Below are 11,431 nucleotides of genomic sequence, written 5' to 3'. Positions count from 1 at the left end.
TTGAGCCTGCTGCTGCCGTCCATGTGCCCTGCCCGATGATGCCAGCACATCCTCCATCTGCTGGTCTCCAGTTGGTGGGGTGTACACCCTTGCTGGACCTCCAACTCCCGACTGTGGCAGGGACGTGATCTCCACCAAGCTGGCTGCGTTGGTCAGGGCAGGTCCACAGGGGGCCCTGGTGTAATCTGGGCCGGAAGACGGCACGGAGACCGACTGGTGCATAGTCTGCACAGAGGAGGAGAGGGCCGCCAGAGTGCCCGACACATGTAGGAACCCTCCGACTAGGGCCCCTCACAACTGGGCCATGTTGCCATGCAGCTCTTCGTAATGACGTGCGTGGTCCCCCCAGGAAGCACGCACGTCATCACGAATGTCACGCGTGCGCAACGCGACACCAATCAGGACGGACTCCATACGGTCACGGGTCTCCTCGTCCGCAGGTAATGGAGTGCAAGATGACGTGGGCCTCCGCCCTACCTGCAAATGGGCCTGGGACGGGGCATCCCTGCTGGTGCATGGTGGCACAGTCACAGGGTCAGGGACAGTGACATGCACAGGCCCCTTCGCGGCGACCTGTGGTGCCTCCTGCCCCTGTCCCTGGACTGCACCACTTGCACCAGTGGTACAACCCCCACCAGGCCCCATGTGGGGCTCAGTAGTGGCCTCCTCCTCCTCTGTGTACACCACCAACCAGGATGGCTCCGCACCGTCTTACGCCATCGCAAGCCCCTGTGGGGGCTCACCCGCCCCTTCCGCTGCAGCCGTAGTGGCAGACGTGGCACCAGTCCCCTCGCTCCTGGATGATGGTACTTCCTGGGAGGGTGGCTGAGCCTTGCGTCGCTGGCTGGTGGAGGCATCCCCGCCGCTTTGCTCCACAGCGCAGTCTCCGCCCTCTTCTTCACTTGACGCTGTGTAGAGGGAGACATAGAACACAAGCATCAGGGTACTGTTCAATAGTCCCCTATACAGGAAGCAATAGCACATGAGTGGCTCTGTCAAACGTCACTCCCATCATGTCCCTCCACAACACATGGGTCAATGCAGGCAACACACATGCAGAAACAGGCACGGCACATGAAATCAACATTGGCATCCATGTCCAAGGGCCTCTATTAACATACAATGTTGTCTTCAAACTCACATGCATCATGGGTCATACTGATCCCATGCACACACATCACCGGGGGCACATGCATCTGGCCTCGTACACCACAGACACAGTGGATACAAGGATGACTAGACTGCATCAGTGATTCAACACATCGTCACAGACATGTTTTATGCATCCATGGCGTTTCAAAGTCACATACACGCTACTCAGACACACAGACAAGTACACCATACATGTCCATGACAGCAGCACCCATCTCTCACACCCCATCCATGTCCAAGAACAGAGACAGGCATGCATTCATGTGTGCATTCTGCATGCTGCTCTGCATGTTGCATTGTAACACATGCACCATCCATGTGTTTCACGCATGACTGGTCTCACATGCAGCACCATGATGTCCCTGCACACACAAATCCATACATGGTCTATGTCACACATACAGGCAAGTAGATGACTGCCAGCACACTGCTACATGCCCTGTTTCACACAGCAATGCATGGCCACTTACCGCTCAACTCCAGGCGGGTCTGCCTCTGAAGGATTTGGACGTGGAGTGCTGGACTTATGCGTTCCAGGACCCTCGTCTGGATGTTGGGCCTTGCTGAGGGTCCTGGACCTGAAGTCCTCCCAGTGCATCTGGACGTGTTGCATGTCACAGGCTGCCACCCCCTCCACGTTGATGGCAGCCACGATGTTCTGTTGTAAGACAAGAGAGGTAGTTAGTCAATTTATCAACAGCTTACAGTCAAACTTCATTAAATTAACGCTGTAAAACGTATAATTAGATCAATTTTTAATATTTATATCAATGAAAAAACACATGATAGCTTAAAAAAGCAATGGGGCAATCCCATATACTTAGCATAAAACAATTGTATATTGTTTAAAAAACAAACTACTTATTTGTGACACTTTAATTATTGGCGGAGTAATTTTTGGCTTCCATCTGAATGATAGAAGAATGGTTCAGTGATAAGTGTGTGGGAAGCAATAGCTGTCTCGCACTGGTCACAGGACCTTTATTAGGGCTATTAGATTGTCAGTCTAATGTCAATACTAGATGGTAAAACTCGACATGTTTCAGTTATTTTAGTTATTCATAGAACTTTCTTCAGGAGAAGTGTCATATTCTAAAAAACAGCAACAACAACGACAACATCAACTTATACAAATCTATTGGAGTTTGCTATTATTGCACATCCCTTTAGTTGATAGTTGCAGTTGCCCGTGTTAGGTGATAGACTTAACTGTTCTTGCTGTAGCTGTTGATAACAAGAAAGTATAGAAAAGTGTAAGCTTTAAGTGCTATTAATACTTTTAGGATACATTTAATTTATCAGACTAGGCTAGGTTCATTAATTACCTAGTCTGGTCAGCAACGAGTGTTTCTTAATGAAGAATCTTCCTGTAGTTAATTCAGATTTTAGTCCTCTTGGTCCGTGGTGGCTATTTAATAGAGTCCACTTGGATCTGCAAGAAATAATTTGCATAGTTTGATTAAACTTCTGTAGGTTCAAACCGGCCTATTCTCCTATCGCATGTGTAGTGCTGTCATTAATTGCTTACCTTTAGTGAGGAAGCAATTCTCAAAGGTTTGAGCGGTTTGTAGACCAGAGTTTATAAATCGTGGCTCTTCTGGATTAGAGCGAGTCACTAGCATGGGGGCGATCAAATCAATCTGTAAAAAAACGTAGTTGCCCCTGTAACGGTTGTTTTCATAAATATATATGGGCTACTGAATATAGGCATACATTTAGAGAGCTCACCTTAGTATTGTAGGAGACGACTCTTTATTATAGCCCAAAATTGGTTGTGATATCACTCTGTAGAGTCTTCTTTTGGTTCTACCACGATACAGACCATGAATGGATTTCTAGGTACAAGAAGGGGTAACGTCTATATTAGCTACGAACCATAGGCTCAAGATATTACATAGAAGCATCTATTGTGAGTCAAGCCGTAAGCTTCGCAAATATTTTAAACTTGGGAAATTCAGAAAAGGCAGGTGGTATAATTACCTTGATACGTGTGGCTCAGTAGGTTATACGCAGCAACTCTCGGTCGCAGCATTCCTCGCGGTGTTGTTTCACTGTAGAAAACAACCGCCATCTTGAGTGAGGGGGGTTAAATAGATACAATTGTCCTTCTTTTGTTTCTATAGTATCCGTGAACATGAATACGTTGGCAACCCAATTGTGGTTGTTAACAAACATTTAGTGAGCGCAAGCGCAGCACCATTAACGTGTATGACAAGATATTTCAATGTGGCGAACTCTTTATAAAAGTGTGGGGAAACCCATACGTTAATAAAGACACGAAGGATAAACCCTGTTGAGTAGAAGAAAGACTCCGGAGATGGAAAAAATCTGGAATTATAAATCTTGTATGATTACTAATCCAATATGTAATTGGCTTCAATGTCTATTGTTTAAATAAACAATGAGTGTTGAAAAATGGTAGGAGTTAATATTCTACTAAGTGTTGTTGAATGTTTAACTTACTTTTCGGTTCAGCTAGATACTAGATGGATCATACTATCCATAATCGCTGGGCGAATGGATATCGAATTCGCTAAATTGGAAAACAGATAGCTGGGGGATTGGTACATGAATAGCCATATGGCAATCTGTCAGCGTTGGGTTATATTTTATGCCATTGTATGGCTTCGTTGAGCCCCATTTTGTCACTTTTAGTCTGGTAGATAAGTCTTTGTTCTTTTTTGCAGAAGGAGTCTTTCTTTGTCAATGGGTCTTTGCCTTTTATCATGAGTAACACTGTCCATTTCAAATCTTCGCTAGAGTGGTTATGTTCTAGGTAGTGTTTTACCATGGGTGCCATTAAGGTTTTATTTCTGATGCAGCTTCTATGTTCTATCACGCGGGTTTTTACTTTCCGGATGGTTTTACCTATATAGTTTTTACCGCATGGGCATGTGATCATGTATATTTCATATTCTGAGTTGCAATTCGTCAGTTGCATCTGTTTCCATGGTGTAGCTAAGCCTATCTCTACTTCTTTGGACTTTTTGGTAAATTTGCATATTGAGCAGTGTCCACATGGGTAATGGCCGATTATAGGGCTCAAACCCCATGTGGTAGAGAGGTTCTCAGGGTCAGGCAGTTTACTTCTAAATTTGCTGCTACTGACCTTGTTTCCGATAGTGGTGGATTTTCGATAAGCGAAGAGTGGACAAGGAAGTTTACTTTTGGATTTGTCAAAAATGTTCGATTGTTTACGCATGATGTTAGTTATGGATAGACTCAACTTAGTAAATGTACTTAAGCTGACTAGTCTGTCTTCTAGGGGTTTTGTCACTTTGTCTTCCAGTAGAGAATCCCGGTTATTGTTGAATGCTCTTTTGGCTGCTTTACGTACAAGTTTTTTAGGATATCCTTGATTCCTCAGTTTCTGAGAAAGAATAGTGGCTTCTAATTCACATGATTCTTTAGTGCTGCTATTTCTTTTTAATCGCAAGAATTGCCCGTAGGGGAGGTTATTTTTCAAGTGTTTGACATGGTGACTTTGGTAGTCCAAAAGAGAATTCCTATCTGTGGATTTATGGTATGGTCGTACTTGTAAAGTACCCGATTGATTAAAGATGGTAAGATCGAGAAAGTTAATTTCTTCTTTTTTTATTGTCAAGGTGAATTGTAAATTGCGATTCTGTTGGTTCAGCTACATTACAAAGTTTTTCGCTTCCTCTTCGGTGCCTTTCCATATGACGATAATATTGTCAATATATCTCGCCCACATTGCACGTGATGCCTGGACTTGCCCTTGCACTGCCTTCAAGTCAATTGATACACATCATGATGTACTTGTTCATGTAGATAGTGGATAACGTACACATGTCCTGCACTGCATCAACCCACTTCTGAGCCGTGTTACACCGTTCTGCATGCCTAGTCCCTGATGCTATGTCAAAGTGACCTTGCATGCATGCCAGGTTCACATTTGTGTGTGACATGTGTGCTTCATGTGTTGTCAGTCTGTGTGATGTCTATGTGTGTGTGTGTTATGTGCTTCTGACATGTGTACTAATGTACATTTTCTCCACTTTCCAGATGATGATGCAATGGAGCCAGAGGATGGTGTTGTCATGTCAGCCACAGGTTTGCTATCACACCAGCAACCCGGCACAAGTGGGGGTCGTGGGGTGGTAGACCACGAAAACCCACATGTGTTACAGACCATCTTGTCTGTGGCTGGCAATGAGTCAAGCCCGGACGATCACTCTGACGACAATATTGAGTCCGATGTGCATCAGGTCCATTCGTCTGAGGTGAGTGATTCTGATGTGGACGCTCCTCTGTGTTAGGCAGAATCCTGTGTAGGTCCCTTGGGGAACACTGCAAAAAGATTAAGACTACAGGAGTAAGCAGTAAACCCAATTGGTAGCAGCCTGCACCACCCAGATTTACCTAGTTGCTGTGGCTGAGCAGTCAGACTTCTCTCAAGATGAGTAGGGCAGTATACAGAGAATACACAATAGGGCCAGAAACACAGTGGAGCAAGCAAACACTGACCAGAGCTTGGTATCAAAAGTATATAATTATTTGTTTAAAACACACTTTAGGAAATACACTAAGCACTATAGATCAAAGCAAGTTCAAACACAATCAGAAAAAGTATACACACCTCCCTTAATAATTATTAGACAAGTCTAGGTCAAAACACCACTATTTGTAAAACAGATGCGAGCGCTTAACTTAGATGGCACTCCAATAATTAAGTTAGAGGGAGGGAAAAAGACAGGTCATGAAAATAAAACAAGTCCCAACACTTTTCTAAGACCAGAGCAAGCTAGTGAAGGCAGAATCTACTGTAGAGCCAAAGTTCATAGGCCAAGGCCACTTTACATGGAGCTGGGCGAAATGTGCCCAAGATCACACAGTTTAAAAATGCACTCAAGTCTTTGCAAAAATGTTCAAAAGAGGTTGGTTTGATGCAAAAGATAAAGTTAGAAGGTCTGGGGGCCAACCCAGTTGGAAAGCCAAGGATTTAAGGGTCACCTTTAGCAATCCGTGGAAAGGGAGGCCAGTTAGAAGCAAAACAGACGGAGGCTGAGATCTGGAGACAGAGAGACAGGCAGGGCAACAGGGAGGAAATGGCAATCGCTCTGAATGAATGGGTGGGAGGACAAATAATGCTTAAATCAGGTGGAAAGCACAGTCAGAGAAAGGCAGGAGAAAAGAGAACAAGAGGAAATGGAGGGATAGCAAAGAAGAGAGAAAAGAGAGAAGGAATGAAGAAGAAAAGAAAAAATAAAAGAAATGTGAGGCAGACAGAGAAAAGGAGAGAAAATGAGAAGAGGAGGAAAGAGAAAGAAAGAGAGATGCAGACAGGGAAAGAGAAAGGAAAAAGGAGGAAGAAAGGGACAGGAAGACACAATTGGAGATGGAAAGAAGCAGGGAAAGGAGATGAAAATAAATAGATGAGATTATCAGGGGACGCATGTCCCCGGATAGTGTGAGAGAGAGAGAGAGAGAGAGAGAGAGAGAGAGACAAGAGGCAAGAATTAAGAGAAATAAGTTTAGAAAGGTACTGTAAGCAAGTGGATGAGAAACGTAAGAAGCATACTCTCCCAGACGAAGGAGAGGGAGAAGCCATACGAAGGAGCAGTGGCAATTTGTACAGAAGTAGTAGGGATAGCGTAAGTAGCATAACAGGGAGTAGAGGAGGGTCTCTGCAAAATGGGAGTGATAATGTATTGGAGGAGGATGAGTGGAACATATGTGACTAGAGTTTGAGGACAAAGAGGATGATGAAAGTGATACAATGTTTATAGATGAAGAAAAAGAGGAATATAGAGAAGAGGAGGCAGCACAAGCACCTTCAACAAACATAAGGGCAGGGAAAGAGATGTGGTTAGATTTGGAGGGACCAGAAAGGAGGAGGCCATAACCCATTGAATATTCCAGACGCTCAAAGGAGCAATCAAGTAGTGTAGAGGAAAGATCCCCGTATGTGAACAGGTTGAGAAATTAAACCAGGACGAGAGAAAATTAGCATGACAGAGGTGGTTACAAAGACAAAGGGTGCGGCTGCACTCGGACAAGGAGCGGGGTTCACACAGTTCCCTTTATCAGGGAAAGGGGGAGGACTTCCACAATATATCCCATGGCCAAAGATAGACAAAAAACATTTTGTCTGTAATCTGCCATCACTGACATCAAGAGCAGGAAAGTGGATTTATGTATTAGACAGCTGGAATGACGTTGCCATTGGGCGACATAAAAAGCCTGCTTGCTGCCATACTAGGAGAACAGGCAGATGACATTTGGAAACGGGCAGGCTATCCTGGAGTGACAGTGCAGAACCCCAATTATGACACATCACCTTTTGATAATAGTCAAGCTGATGTATGTGGGCACTTAGGGTTCAGTACCCAAATTCGTCAGATATGAGTGCAATTATAATGTGTGAAATGCGTGATGATGAAAGATGATGAAAGGAAAATGGAAGAGGAAAAATGAGAACGGAAAAAACAGTCAAAGGTTTCGGTGGAAGGGGTGGTGTTAACAAGCGGTGGGTACGGATTTACCATGCAAAGTGCATAGCCGGTAAAATCAGTGGCTAATGGAAAGAAGAGAGTATAATTATTTCCTGTGAGGACTAGGGGGGGCACCCAGAGGCAGAGGGTTCAGATTTCAGGCTCCACAGGGAGGAGTATTTAATGGAGGGCCACCTAGATTTAGAGGACAGGTACAGCAATGTTGGACATGTGGCAAGATGGGACACATTTCACCGGTATGCAGAAGTAGGGGATGGATACAACAGAATTGGCCAACAGTCGATACAACAGAAGGGCACTCATACTCACCACCTTACAGTTCAGAGCCACCTGAATATTATGCCTAGGATTACACGCAGTATCAAACACAAGCGCTACAAAAACAGCCTGCACAAAAAAAGAATGCTGACCCAAATGTAACAAGCACCAATACAAGCCCAGCAAGTCACAATGCAAACACAGCAGGCACCAATGCAGACACAAGCATCGACACAACAAAATGCAGTGGTGCCATGGACTGCAAGCATATTTCCACAGACACCCACACCTAGGATAGGGGGTATGACAGTAGTGAGAAGGAACTCTTTCACCAGCACATGACTGAATATATATCCGCAATAGGAGAGCCAACAGAAAGACTTGATGTGTTCTATCCTATCAGTTAGACCAGGCCCACAAGAGGAACTGAGAGTTGGGGTAACCATAGGTGACAAAATATGTGTCTTCCTTTTACATACAGGGGTGACCCAATCCTGTGTTGGAGAAGGGAAATCCCAATGTCAGGCAGTGCCATGAAGGATTTTCTGGGCCAACAACTACTGTTCCTTTTTGTAAGGAAGGCATGGTATCAAGAATAGACGGACACAAGTGATCACAGTTCAACACTGTTTATTAAACTGTATGGGTAGGTTGGAAAAACACCTAATCTACACCTAAATCTAAGATGGGAGCAAGCTACGACCATCAAATAATAATAAGGCAGTCCTAGAGGCGCCTTGTCAAATAAAAAAGTCCTATACTAAGAAAAACATATTGCCAATCCTTTCAACTAATACAAAAGGGTGTGGGATAGCTTTCACAAGAAAGAAAGTGTTCATAAATGATAAGTCGGGGTGTGGTAGCCGGGGGTCTCCGGTCCCCACTTTTTTTGCGTGGGACAAGGCAGGAGTCCTAAGCACAGCACACGCTCAGACTTTCTAAGCTTTAGATGACAGTTCCAGCTTGAGCTATCAGGACCTTTGGTGGTTATCTCTCTTTTCTACAAAAGTTCTCTTGCCTCCGAGGACCTGATGGGGTCAAAATAACAAACAAAAGTTATTTTTCGCATGCACGTTGGGCAATGACTTTTCACCCCTGGATCCCCCTCTTCCTGGCTCAGATCCACAAACAGTTCTCAGAAATATCAGGCCCTTCGTTAATTAGCTCTCTTGTTTCCGAAGGCCTGATAATTGCAAATAACAAACAACAAAAGGTTCCTGTCCAATTGTACTTGAGGTGATGATTTTTCACCCCTGTGTCCCCCTCTTCCGAGCTCAGACCCCGTTCGAATATTAGCCTCCCTCTGCCGGGTTCACTCTGGCTTATGTTCAAAAAGATTTCTTGGTTGCCTTCACAGGTCGGTGGGTGATGACGTTACACCCTTGTATCCCCCTCTTCCGGGCTAAGACTCTTCTCGACTGTTTGCCTCCCTCCATCAAGTTAAGTATGGCTTTTCACAAATCTCAATGACCTTGTAAGCAGTTCACTGTGGAGATCCTCTGTCAGGTTCACTTTTGTCAACACACTGCTCCTTGGGACTTTAGAGTTCACCCCTCTTTATTTGCACCCCTCCGTCAGGTTCACTCTTGCCACTTCACAATTCCTTTTACTTTCTTCTGGTGCGAGATTCACTTCCCTTGCGTTCTCAATGGTTTGTCAGTCAAAGGCCCTCATTACGACCCTGGCGGAAATCGAAAAACGATGGCGGAAATGCAATACCGCCATCGAATAGCGCTCGGTGCGACTATGACCCGTCACCGCAAAGTACGAAGCCATTAGCGACACCGTAGTGAACGCCAACGCTAACTGCACCAAGCACGCGCGCGCGCGCCATGCCAAACCGCAAACACCACCATGGTGCAACGGTACGCCAATTCCGACCCTAGCGGACATGTACCTAACGCCATCAGGCATGGCGGAATGTACCATTCCGCCATGGCGAGAAGTACGGCATCGCGAATCAACCGTAAACGGCCCCACTGAGTGCCTGTACACCGCTCCCTGCCCACAAAGTACAACTCCCCGTAGGTGCAATGAAGCCACAATGCAACCATTGAAATGTACAAGTCACCCATGCATGCCAACGAACAAAAGAAACACAACAGGGGCCAATGGGAGCTGCAGGGCACAGATGGCACGAATACAGAAGCCATCCCAATGGACATGACCACAGTCCCCCACCAAGAAACGCACGCAAACACAGGCACCTGTGACCAGCAATATTCCGAAAATCACATCATTCCACCAGTCCACCTGGCTGACCGGCATCTGTTACACAAAACCCAATCCCCCGCCCCTGAGCATGACAACATTCAAACTGGCATATTGGCAGCCCCCATCCCTGACCTCACTGGGCTTCGTAGGCAAACGCGCACAGCACAGTACCACGCAACGAAACCCCGAAGCTGGAACCCAATGCAGATCTCCTCACAATACATCGCCCCCCAAATAGGCATATGCCACATCACTTGCAAAGAAAAACGCTACACGGGCCAAATCAGAATAGATATTTATGCACATCAAAATCACCAAGCACATACAGCCATCAGGCCATGAAATCCAAAACACCAATCACCATTGTGGGCTGCTTCCGCAAGAAATGACCAGCCACTACCTGTGTGTCGCCCTGTTCCCCCATGGTACACAGAGCCACATTCACGTCCGATAAGGCAACATGGAAGCGCACAGAACCGCAGGGCCGTCCCAATGGGGAGGCACTAGTCCAGCTGAAAGGCCGAAATGTTGCTCCGAGCCACCAGTACTGCGTAAGGGCATGTGGCCCATTGGCGATCGTCCCATAAGATCGTAATGCTGCTCCACTGATTAACACGAAGCAGCAGGTGTCGGGAGTAAAATCCATCTGCAGGAGTGGCATACAGATGGCAGTGGCAAAAGGGGAGGAGATACCTGTCAACCAAAAGAAAAGAAAAAGAACAGAATGGCCATCAGAACTACATACCAACAACTCACTTCAATGATCACACGAAATCCACAGCCATATGCATGCTAGCCCACTCCAAAGGAACATCACCACCCCAAAACCACTTGCGACTCATAACCATCTATATCGAGGTGCAAACACCATCGCAAACGAGTGTCTGAGGGCGCCTCGAGACAGGGAGGGCTCAACAAGGCCAGATGGACGATGGTCCCACTATGGCAGCCCTGCATCACATAGCGTAGGGGAGGCGGATAGATCCCAAGAAGCCCTGTACATGGCTAACTCTGTATCAAATCACCTGCCCATGCATCCATCCATCATTCCCTCATCCCGGGATCAAAATGCCTGAATAATTACTCACATGACATTAGAAACATCCATTGAGTCTGTGCGTTATGCAGCCTGCTAAATCCACAGTGCCCCAGCCCGTAATTCCAGTGTTGTGAAGTAACATGTATTTGGGAACGGACGGCCTCATCGCCCACGTAGCTATTGCGCATCCCAAACTATTCATATCAATCATTGCTCCCTCGCCATGGGCCCTGTCTCAAGGACATAGAACAATAGAACGTTACATTTGCAGTCAGACCTGTGGGCATCTCCT

This window comes from Ambystoma mexicanum, chromosome 6p, assembly GCF_040938575.1.
Source record: "Ambystoma mexicanum isolate Mex_15411 chromosome 6p, UKY_AmexF1_1, whole genome shotgun sequence".
Classification (NCBI taxonomy): domain Eukaryota; kingdom Metazoa; phylum Chordata; class Amphibia; order Caudata; family Ambystomatidae; genus Ambystoma; species Ambystoma mexicanum.
The sequence above is the reverse complement of the archived record's forward strand: the minus strand, read 5'-3'. Positions refer to the sequence as shown.